The sequence below is a fragment of the Schistocerca americana genome, chromosome 3 (assembly GCF_021461395.2).
Source record: "Schistocerca americana isolate TAMUIC-IGC-003095 chromosome 3, iqSchAmer2.1, whole genome shotgun sequence".
NCBI classification, from domain to species: Eukaryota; Metazoa; Arthropoda; class Insecta; order Orthoptera; family Acrididae; genus Schistocerca; species Schistocerca americana.
The window spans coordinates 210280975-210293469 of record NC_060121.1 but is presented as its reverse complement, the minus strand read 5'-3'; the positions used below and the strand labels follow the sequence as shown (position 1 = coordinate 210293469).

Genomic DNA, 12495 nt, shown 5'->3' with positions numbered 1-12495 from the left:
GTAAAGTCACACAGGATGTATCTCTACAACCAAGGACCTCCACCTGCAACTTACTTCTACTTACTTTTGCTGCCAAGGCTGCTTATTCTACAGACAACCAAGCAGCGTACTATTGAGAAAACTTATAGCTACGTATTACAATTCAGCATGCCTTCAGTGTGACTGCAAACAGAATACAGAACTCTCTCTCTCTCTCTCTCTCTCTCTCTCTCTCTCTCTCTCTCTTGTGTAACTGTAGAACACGCCTTCAGCGTGGAGATAGGACGCGGGAGATAAGCACACTCTTGCTCCCCCATAGTCACGCCGCGTAATATAGCAACTTGTAAGGAACTTCGTATTCGAAACACATACACCAGCCGCTGGCTGTGCTCAGTGTACACAACACCCGCTGTACAACAGTCTCAATCTGACGACTTGTCAACTGCCCAGTAAACACTGTGGGCCATCGAAGCACACTATTAGTGCTCCGTATACTCTTCGGTGTATTTGGTTGCGGTTGTCATCTTCTCTGGCCACCGGATAAAGACTTGTTCATCAGCCAGGTAGACGACGTCCAGTGTAGCTACACCCTGCGTTGACCACTGACCGCACATGCTGACCGGCTCCTGCACACAGCACATTCCAGCTCATCTTCCGCCTCGGTTGGTGGCCACCAACCAACTGCTCTGCACTCCTTCGCTGCATCACGGCCCCAGAGGCGCTCGCGTCGAAGCAAGCCCTCTGGCGGAGCGCGGCATCCTAACTCAATCCGCCAAGTCTAGAAATAACGGCGAAGCCCCTCTGGCGTTATTTACACAGCAATAGCGAATTACAGGCACCTAGCGGGTCTGTTTTAGCAAGTGTTTCACATACTTTCACGGAGAGTTTCAACGACTACAGCAACGAGCGTCATATAACTGTACTCATCTCTTCAGGAACATTCGAATGCCTTAACCCATTCCGACTGTGTACAGGGTGATTCAAAAAGAATACCACAACTTTAGGAATTTAAAACTCTGCAACGACAAAAGGCAGAGCTAAGCACTATCTGTCGGCGAATTAAGGGAGCTATAAAATTTCATTTAGTTGTATATTTCTTCGCTTGAGGCGCTGTTGACTAGGCGTCAGCGTCAGTTGATGCTAAGATGGCGACCGCTCAACAGAAAGCTTTTTGTGTTATTGAGTACGGCAGAAGTGAATCGACGACAGTTGTTCAGCGTGCCTTTCGAACGAAGTATGGTGTTAAACCTCCTGATAGGTGGTGTATTAAACGTTGATATAAACAGTTTACAGAGAATGGGTGTTTGTGCAAAGGGAAAAGTTCTGGACGGCCGAGAACGAGTGATGAAAATACAGCACGCATCCAGCAAGCATTTGTTCGCAGCCCAGGAAAATCGACTCGCAGAGCTAGCAGAGAGCTGCAAATTCCACAATCAACTGTATGGAGAGTCCTACAAAAAAGGTTAGTTATGAAACCTTATCGTCTGAAATTGGTTCAAGCACTGTCTGCAGCTGATAAGATTAAAAGAATCGATTTCTGTGATTTTATCCTTGATCAAATGGAAACAGATGAATCTTTCGTTTCAAAGATTGTGTTTAGTGATGAAGCAACTTTCCACACTAACGGGAAAGTCAACCGTCACAATGTCTGTATATGGGGCACTGAGAATCCGCGGGAAATAACTCAGTATGAACGTGACTCGCCTAAGGTGAACATTTTCTGTGCCATTTCAGCCAATAAAGTTTTTGGTCCCTTTTTCTTCGAAGGTGCTACTGTAACTGGACTACAGTATCTGGAGATGTTAGAGAATTGGCTGTTCCCTCAGCTCGAACAAGAAGCACAACAATTCATATTTCAGCAGGATGGAGCGCCACCACATTGGCACTTATCTGCCTGTAACTACCTGAACGTCAACTACCCGAGGCGATGGATCGGCCGCCAGGCAGCCTGTGACAGAGCACTTCATCACTGGCCTACAAGAAGCCCTGATCTTACCCCCTGCGATTTTTTCTTATGGGGGTATGTTGAGGATATGGTGTTTCGGCCACCTCTCCCAGCCACCATTGATGATTTGAAACGAGAAATAACAGCAGCTATCCAAACTGTTACGCCTGATATGCTACAGAGAGTGTGGAACGAGTTGGAGTATCGGGTTGATATTGCTCGTGTGTCTGGAGGGGGCCATATTGAACATCTCTGAACTTGTTTTTGAGTGAAAAAAAACCTTTTTAAATACTCTTTGTAATGATGTATAACAGAAGTATAAAATATTCTCGGTATTCTTGCCACGTCAGTTCTGGATAAAATCTCGAGCTTTCGACGATTACCTCCATCGTCATCGTCAGGAGCTGACTGTCTCTACAGCTGCTATGGTAGCCTCTATATAGCCCGAAGACGGCTTCTGATTGGTCGGATTCTGATTGGTCGGCGATTACGTGCTGCTGTCTCAGACGGTGTCACTGTGTGCGCCGGTGGCGCCACCGCTTCCGTTTAAACGTAAACCTTGGAAGGAACGTCTCTGCTGCTTCTCTGCATCAAGCGCTCGTTTCCACGCACAGCTCAGATGGTATCCGCTATCGCGGTTAAAGTTCTTTTGACTCATTCTGATTTCAACAGCCTCCTTAATAACAGAATCCCAGTACGTGGAGGCATGGGACAGAATTTTAGTTTCATCGAACAATATTTTGTGTTTGTTCGTGAGGCTGTGCTCCGCAATTGCCGATTTCTCAAGCTCTCTATTTTTAATGTGGCGTTGGTGTTCTGCACAGCGGTCGGAAACGGTACGAATAGTCTGACCTATATAATTATATTATACATAAGTGCCGCCGCGAAAAACTTCGTTCTCATATTACTTTCCTCTACGGGGAGGACATCGCACGCCAGGTTCGTCACCTGGAGAATCTGCGCGTCAAATATGCACAGTTGCGGAGTAATTTGGCATTTCTGCAACGCTGTCGCGATAAGGAGATTGTGCCTAAGTTTGCTGTGGTTAAACACCATATCAAGTCGGTTGGAATGAAGAATATATTACAGAAGACAAGTCGGGCGATCGTCAGAGAAAGATTACGACACACAAGGTACGAACTGGATCTTAATGCACGAAGCTTATACAGTTGCCATCTTTTGTTATCTACTGTTCTCTCGCCGTTTGACTGGGAGTGGGTCGATATGACGACGGCTGCTCATCAAAGAGCTCATCTTAGTAATACATCTGCTAGACAAGTAAACAAATTTGAGCGTCTTGTTGCTGTGCAAAGATCAGAGTCAGCGCATGAAACAGCACGCACTGTCGTCAACCTATCGGGCAAGAACCTGGACAAAGGAGCCATCTCGGCCCTTAATAAAGGTTTGAACTTTGCTCCTACACCACGTACTATACCCATCGTGGATCTTATCAGTGGAGTAGAACAGGCTGTGCGGCATCTTGCACAGGACGACGCCGACGAAGTGAGACTTGTTACCAGTCGCTTTTTGGCCTCAGCTAAGCCTCCCAGGTCTAATATTAGTAGAGAGGAGAGGGAGGGGCTCCGTTTACTTCAGAAGGATGAAGATCTTGTCATATTACCAGCTGACAAAGGAAATACCACCGTGGTCCTTAATACTACCGAATATCATAGAAAAATGACTTCACTGTTGGAGGACAGTACGTATAAGTGTCTTAAACGGGACCCAACTTTGACGTACAGCAGAAAAACCATGAAGTTACTGAAGAATTCCGGGCTTCCAGACGATATTACAAAAAATCTCAGAGTCCGAGCTCCTCGACCGCCTAGGTTGTACGGACTACCGAAGCTCCATAAGGATAATGTTCCCATGAGACCTATTGTCAGTGCAATTGGTTCTCCTACTTATAAGCTGGCCAAATACTTAACAAAGTTGATGACTCCTATAGTTGGCCGGTGTGAACATCACATCAAAAACTCCCAGATGTTCATTGAGAAAATCAAAGATATTAGAGTTGGTCCTAATGACATTTTAGTCAGCCTGGATGTGGTGTCGCTGTTCACAAAAGTTCCTGTGGAGGACACTTTGAAAATGCTGGCGGATCTCTTTCCTCCTGAAACTATAAAATTGTTCCGGCACGTGATGACGACCACCTACTTCTTGTATGGTAATAAATTTTATGAAATGACAGACGGCATGGCAATGGGCTCTCCGTTGTCTCCATCATTGGCTAACTTTTTTATGGAGAATTTTGAAGAACGTGCACTAAATTCGGCTCCCCTCCGTCCGTCCTTATTTTATCGTTACGTTGACGATACATTTATGATCTGGCCACACGGCGAAGAAGCTCTTAAAGAATTCATTGAACACATGAACAGCATCCATTCGAACATCCAGTTCACTGTCGAGATGGAGAAGGAAGGGAGACTGCCTTTCTTAGACGTTTTAGTACAACGACAGACGGACGGGCGTCTTGGCCACTCTGTATACCGTAAGCCGACGCATACCGATTTATATCTTAACGCACAGAGTTTCCATCACCCTGCTCAGAAGAGAGCCGTTTTGAACACGTTGGTATATAGAGCCAAAACTGTTTCTGACGAGGACCACTTAAGGTTCGAGATTAATCACCTAAAGAACGTGTTCCGAAAGAACGGCTATAGTGCACGCGATATAAAGGCAGCGTTCTCCAAAAGAAGGAAACGTGATAATGCTGCAACCTCACAGGATGAAACACCGATTGCGGTTCTTCCTTTTTGTGGCGCAATTTCCAGCAAAATAGGAAGAGTCCTGCGTAGACGTGGTATTAGACCGATTTTTCGTCCTCCTAAGAAAATTAAGGAGATGATGCGCCCTGTTAAGGATAATCTCGACCTCAGGGTCCCCGGTGTTTATAATATACCCTGTGAGTGTGGAAGCAATTATATAGGTCAGACTATTCGTACCGTTTCCGACCGCTGTGCAGAACACCAACGCCACATTAAAAATAGAGAGCTTGAGAAATCGGCAATTGCGGAGCACAGCCTCACGAACAAACACAAAATATTGTTCGATGAAACTAAAATTCTGTCCCATGCCTCCACGTACTGGGATTCTGTTATTAAGGAGGCTGTTGAAATCAGAATGAGTCAAAAGAACTTTAACCGCGATAGCGGATACCATCTGAGCTGTGCGTGGAAACGAGCGCTTGATGCAGAGAAGCAGCAGAGACGTTCCTTCCAAGGTTTACGTTTAAACGGAAGCGGTGGCGCCACCGGCGCACACAGTGACACCGTCTGAGACAGCAGCACGTAATCGCCGACCAATCAGAATCCGACCAATCAGAAGCCGTCTTCGGGCTATATAGAGGCTACCATAGCAGCTGTAGAGACAGTCAGCTCCTGACGATGACGATGGAGGTAATCGTCGAAAGCTCGAGATTTTATCCAGAACTGACGTGGCAAGAATACCGAGAATATTTTATACATAAGTGCCGCCGCGAAAAACTTCGTTCTCATGTATAACAGAAGGTTATATTATGTTTCTTTCATTAAATACACATTTTTAAAGTTGTGGTATTCTTTTTGAATCACCATGTATATTAAATTTTACTGTCTCTTGGTTGGAACAGAAATATTTTTTCCCAGTGGAAATTTCACGTACGCATTTGTGATTGTTTTATCTTCTTTATCATGTACAAGTGCTGCGAAGTATTGGGCTTCACTATTAAAATATCAACAAATCAGTGCAGCAGTGCACAGCAGCTTGCGACCACCAGAATACATAGAAGTGGTTAATTAGCTGTATTTCACTGTACAAATGAATATTATTTTTTGTGTTATATTTCATGGAAATTATTGAGTGATCAATTTATTTATTACAACAATGGATATTTCAAAACAAGTTATTTTATTCCATAAAAAGAAGCAAACTGTACAAAATATATTTTGAAAATGGGTACTTATTTTTGTGCAAATCATGTATCTAAAATCATTAAAAATAATCTAAGAGTATTAATGCATAAATATAATTTTCATTCTTCCATGAAAAGCTTGTGTCAGAAAGGGTTGAAATAACTGTGTTGTGGAATACTTGTATTAAGAGTTACAGACGATAAAAATATGTAAATGTACAAAAAAGTATATGCAGAAACAATATATTTTCGAAAGTTATTCATGGTATGTGTTCAAGCACTTCATACACTCTTCCTAAAATAATCAAGTAAATATTTGTTGTCTCACAGAAGATTCAATGGCGTATTGTATAGGCCCTTTCATTACCCAAAATTCGGGAAATGTCTCCGGCCTGGGCACTTTATGGGGTCTTATCAAGCCATTCTGTTGAAAGTACGAGGGAAAATTTTCTTTCCCTGAATGAGTCCATGTCGCCTTTCTATAGAGCACTTTTCTTAATGCATGGCTTCCTGCAACCTTGGTGTGGCACTTGTGGTCTTATTGTTACTGTACGCCCGGTTTCAGCCGAATGTACTGACGATAGGGTATTAAATGATTAAGACAGAGACATTTTCTGTATTTCGGATGTGGAATTGCCAATATAAAACACCAGTGGAAACGCGTTTAAGAAATACTTGCTCCCATCTTCAAGTTCTCCCATACATGAATCTATCTTATAATAGCCCACCGCCTACTGCTTTATATCTATAACCTGTATACATATGTAGATACCCAATAAAGACTTAATTATTAATTTTTATGCAAAGATACTTAATGAACGCTAAATTACGGCCCTGAAGATTTCAAAAGGGTGGTGGAGTAGTGACACCCACAATTCAATTTTATGATCGGGTGGGATACCTAAATAATGAAAGTAAAAGTTACCATAAATTTCACAAGTACGTGAAACAATTACAAGGAACTATGGTTGGCGGAGATTAGAGATACGGAATTCACAGGTAAAATTACTACATTCCTAGCATGACTGATCCGTTTCCGCGATATGACGACAGAAATTGCCAGACATCTGATTTTGTAATATTATGCCCGTCGGAAGGGCCTGTTTCTCCTATTTATGAAAAACTCTAATCTTCACCGAACACATCGTTACTTGTCGAAGCTGACTGCAAATCAGGTTGACCGCCACTGCTGCTGTTGACTCGTTAACTGCACTTGTAGAAGCACCACCACTGCATCATTACATCCAAGCTGTGACTCTGTCACAAACGATGCCTGTTGAATAGCTACCTACCCCAAACTTTACATCTAGCTCCAGCTACAAGTGAAGTAACGACTGTTCACTCTGAACTAGGAAACCGAAGTGTGTGAGCAGAATTAGAAGTGTTTCACGTGTTCCTCTAGCGCCTCTTGTCTTTTCTCGTACCATGCGGCACTTCTTGGCGAGCCTGTAGGAAAAAAATCTTACAAGCAGTTATCCAATGACCAGGATCTAATTACCTGGAGCATCTTCCCTTACAATAAGAATGAAAACAGCCCGCAAATCTGCCCGGAGAGGGTCTCCCAGTCCTCCTATATTTGCACCCAGAGGGCTAAGTGATTTCAGCTAAACAAAAAGAAATTTTTTGTCTCTGTCTTGTCGTTGACTCAACGTAACAGTAGGTATCCCCAGACCTCCCAAGATTCGCGTCTTTTTCTTCACGAGGGCCCGGTTATAAACTTTGGGACGAGAAACCTGTAGTCTCACACTTTATGAAACTGTCACTCCTCTCGCGAAACGTTCTGGCGAGAGCATGGGGTCGTAAATGCTATCCCATCTCTCTCTGTAGGTTTGACAGAACCTGTGGCGCCTAGCGGTGCATTGTCCTCCTATCGACACTGGCGCCATGCTCCCTCTGTGTTACACACAAAGGCTATTGCTGCCCGCAAGGTGAGGCGTGTACTCGTAAATGTTCGTTAGAACTCTCTTTAGGACGTGGGAGCGATGATTAGGCTGTCTAGAATTTCTCCAACTCCTGCCAGGGCGTACTAAGGGTTGCCTTCTGCCATAGGAAAGCTGTGTTTATCACCGGTGGCGTATTGTCCTGCTTCTCCACAGACGTTCCCCTAGCCTCCTGGTTGCACATAATAATCTTCGACGAATGCTATCCTACCTGAAGTGACCTTTTTTACAACTTGCGTTAATGGTGCCCGTCCGTCCGTTTTGGTATGGCCGCACACTTCGGACATCGTAGCGCCTACTGCATCGACAACCCACTTTACATCCAACCATCGCGGGATGTCTGCATCACAGGGTGTATATTCAGCAGGAAAACCTACGTCGTCTGTCTTGTCAAAACGAAGACTTACCGGCGGCCACAACACAACACAACACCTGGTCTCCACCAACGGCCGTCAGGGACCACTACCCGTTCGCGGAGCCTGCAGAAAAGCTTCACCAGAGGACGTAGCTAGCCTAGGCACTACTTTGCTACGCCAGGCACGTTATCGCAAATAGTTTCGGCAGATACATCCGCCAACGGGCTTCATAAGGCGGCGCACTGCCACCAAAAGGCAGTTCGACGCCGCGGCAGCCACGGCCAGACCCCTCTTCTAGCTGGCCGATCCCTTGGAAAAGTCGACGAACCTCTTGACGTTATAGAACTGTTTGTGTTCGCTCCCCGTGAATTTTGTATTTGTGTCGATCCGCAGTTGGGATCGAATCGGTTGCTCTTTTGGATACTGTATTATTGCTTCGTTTTTGTGTGTCCAATAAAATGTTTTCAGACTTGTATTTCTGCATTTCTATTTTGCTAGCGCAGATACTTCACGTTTCGCTCTGCTGTCTGTCTTTAAAATTGCCAGCCCAGCCACAACACAGTTCTAAGATAATTAAATTGCTACAAGTACTTCATGTACTAGTAATCACTGTCGGTAATACAATTAGATGAAACGAATATGAAAGTAATCTTTCATGAAAATAAAAAATACGTTATTTGCAAACAGAATTAGATTTACATATTTCACTATATACGTTAGCTTATCAAATATGGATAAAGTGAAAGTAGATGAAACTGTCAGTTTCGATCTCTTTCAAACTCATTCTAGAAGGTGAGTCGCGTAAAATGTAAATTCCATTGTAGCTCGTGAATCGTTAAAGATTTCAAAATGAGGTTTAATACCCTCAATCACCTGAGGAATTTCTGTATTATTTTTTTTAATGGAGCGGTATACTTTTAACGGCACTGGAAAGCTCTTGAATGACGAGTCCCATTTTATACAGCTTGTAATATTGCTGATGAAATTTTCCGCAAATGTATTTGAGATGTGCTAAAATTAAGAGACTAGGCGGCCAAAGCCGGTATTGTGGCGTCAGCAACGCCAAACGGGGCTCTCATCCGAAGCTCCAGCATTATGTCGACACTTGCGACTACTTTTGACTGTTTACTTGTCAACAATGCAAAATCAATAGACGCTGTGTAGAGTTACGACCTGCCTGTTATTACATAGCAGCTCATATCTGCTCCAGTGTTTCTTGCACTCAAAGCCACAGCGTACACTTGTGAGGTGAAGGAACAATTCAGGCAGCGTAGAATTACACAGCCCGGTCTTAACTGGACATTAATACAGGGTGCGTCCATCCCTCGCTTTTATGACGTCTTGAACTCTGGTGGCGACACGTTCAGTAAGGCCCTGCTCGCTTCTGAACACCTGCTTCTTCTCGCCAGAAGTTATCGAAGACCCGCTTTGTCCAAACCTCGACAAACTTTTCATTTAATAATACATTTCTTTAAGGGATGCCGTCCTTTGTGGCCAATTAATTCGTGGAGGACTTTGAGAGAGAGGTAGTCTGGCCCCATGGTGAAGATAAATTGCAATAATTTTTAAACGATCTGAATTCCATCCAAGGAAAAATCCAGTTTACGATGGAAACTTTAAAGAACGGTTGCCTTCAACTTTTGGATATTCCGGTTTGGAGCAAAGACGATGGCACAATGGGGCATGTGATATATCGGAAACCAACGCAAACAGATTTACATTTACATGCAAATAGCTGCCAACATCCTTCGCAGACAATGAGTGTTCTCAGAACTTTAATTCACAGAACACACATCATTTCTGACGAGGGTAGCCTACACGAGAAGCTGCTGCACTTAAAGAGAGCTTTTGAAGCCAACTGGTATTCTCCACAGCAGATACGTGCAGCGCTACAAATTAAACCAAAGTTGACCATTAGCAAATCAGAAGAAGGCACAGAAACATTTAAGTTCGTAGGTTTCCTGCCATATGTGGCAACCCTAGGATGGGTGACAAGAAGAAAGTAAAAGTGATTTTTCATCCTCCACCGAAAACAGCAGCACACATAGCTTCCAACGTCAGTAAAATCATCAGACGAACGTCGGCCGAAGAACCTGAGACAGAAACAAATAGTCAGTTTCTCTTCCAATAAGGTAAACTGACGCTTCGGAAGGCTGGAGTTCATAAGATCTCCCTGAAAATGTGGTGTTTCGTACATCGGACAAACGACTCTCACAGTCCATGAAAAATATACGGACCACCGCACATACATCGGCTCTTAAGGCCCAACAAATCGGCTTTGGTAGAGCACTGTATTGATACTGGTCACTATGTCGTTGGAAAACGACGAAACATTAGCGCCTACTTCATGTTTCTGGTGAACGAGGCAATGAAAATTTGCTGGGCAACGAATTTTATTAATAGTCATATCGGCTTCAGCTTGGATAAGTCATGGAATCTGGCGCTTTCTGTAACAAACTTACAAAGACGTCGCAACAGTGCAGCTCACAGCGGTACATCGCCAACCCAGCCTGAATCGACCGCGCAGCCACGGATCCAGTTCATGCACGTTGTACTACTTTACCGCCGATGAGCGTCACTGGTGGTCGTGGGTCTGCGACCCAGTGTGCAGTGGCGCAGTCCGCGAGTTTAAAAAGACGGAGCGAGTGCTGGAGCGTCAGTCTACCGGCTAACTCTGAAAATGGCTGAACGATATACAGCCGACATATTACAAGGAGAAGCGGAATTTAATGGCGCTGTCATTGCGCGAAAATACATATAAAGATGCACGTTACATAATTAAATATTTTTTCAGAGGAAAATTGTAAGCTCTACTGTCATCAAGTGAGATTTATTTGCACATCAAAACCACCCTTGCACTAACAAAAAAGGGGAAAATATTCTCTCTATCTCTTGACTGGTTAGCGAGTACTGAAGGGCTGTGTCGAGCCCGATGCGTTTCAACATTCAACGACTAGTCTACGTTTATGACTCCATACTGACCTATTACGTTGTTGCTGCTTCTCTACTGACAACAAAAGTGTAGTATCATTTCCACAGATACTACTACAACGCCGCGCCAACACAAGGTTGGCAGCCCGTCGTCTGCCGAGCACAGTGCACTCTAGCGGGCTGTGCAGCTCGACGGAACTGGACTGTGCCTCGTTCACTTCTTACCTAGATTTCAACCTAGGCAGACGCACTTTCATAGTCTGCCCTCAGCCAGTTCTGTTTGCATTGATTCTCTGAGGAGGGCCCATCAGGCTTAATCCCTGAGAATATGTTGTGTTAGTTATAGCCGTAGCTGCAGTCCTACAAACTCCTGGAGATAAGTAATTTTCATTGTACTATGTGTTTCTTGAATAATAATCCCTCTCTCTAACAGTGTGCCGTACCGCATATTATTGCAACCTGGACTCTTTCAGCTCCTATCAACTCGGCATTTAGTAACGAGCTGAAAACACCCACGCGTTTTGTGCCTCTGAACAGTGAGACGCAATAAAAATACTCTTCGCCTCCTTTTATAACAGCGGGTACGCCACTTGTTACCTGTAGTGGTCAGTTCCCCGTTACACAGAGGTGTCCGGATAATTACTTGTTCAGACGGTGCTCTTCGTTTCCTGTGAGTAGAGCCGAGTGGTCGATTTGGTAATTTGAAGTTTATTGTCTTACACATGTGGTCACTGTCTTACTCCGACACGTCTTACAAATGTGGTCACCGTCGTACTCCCGCCCACACGACTGTCGTTCTTTGCCAGTGACAGCAGTGAACAGAAGACAGGGAGAAAGAGAGAGAGAGAGAGAGAGAGAGAGAGAAACCTTACTATCAGGGGTGCTCAACAAGTAATAGAACACATTTTTTCTGAAAGGGGGTTGGTTTTTTTTCAGGTTTCCAATATACAATATTACTCCCCACTCTTTTAGCTATAAAACACTATTTTTAAACATAGTCTCCGTTCAGTGCGGCGGCCCTGTCACCTTACTGAAAGAGCCTGTATGGCCTCAAAGGTACGACTCTACTGGTCGACTTCGGAGCCGACGTCTTGCTGTGTCAATAATCTCCCCAACATATACGCGCTGGGGCAACGGCCTTGCCGCAGTGGATACACCGGTTCCTGTCAGATGACCGAAGTTAAGCGTTGTCGGGCGTGGCCGGCACTTGGATGGGTGACCATTCGGGCCGCCATGTGCTGTTGCCGTTTTTCGGGGTTCACTCGCCTTCGTGATGCTAACTGAGGAGCTAATCGACCGAATAGTAGCGGCTCCTGTCAAAGAAAACCATCGTAACGACCGGTGTGCTCACCACACGCCTCTCCTATCCGCATCCTCATCTTAGGATGACACGGCGGTCGGATGGTCCCGATGGGCCACTTGTGGCCTGATGACGGAGTGCTTCTATATACG

General features: G+C 44.6%; 1 pseudogene; it reads left to right on the top strand.

Moving 5' to 3' along the window:
- The first annotated feature begins 12172 nt into the window (after positions 1-12172).
- Positions 12173-12290, top strand: LOC124607619 (annotated as a pseudogene).
- Positions 12291-12495: the final 205 nt, after the last annotated feature.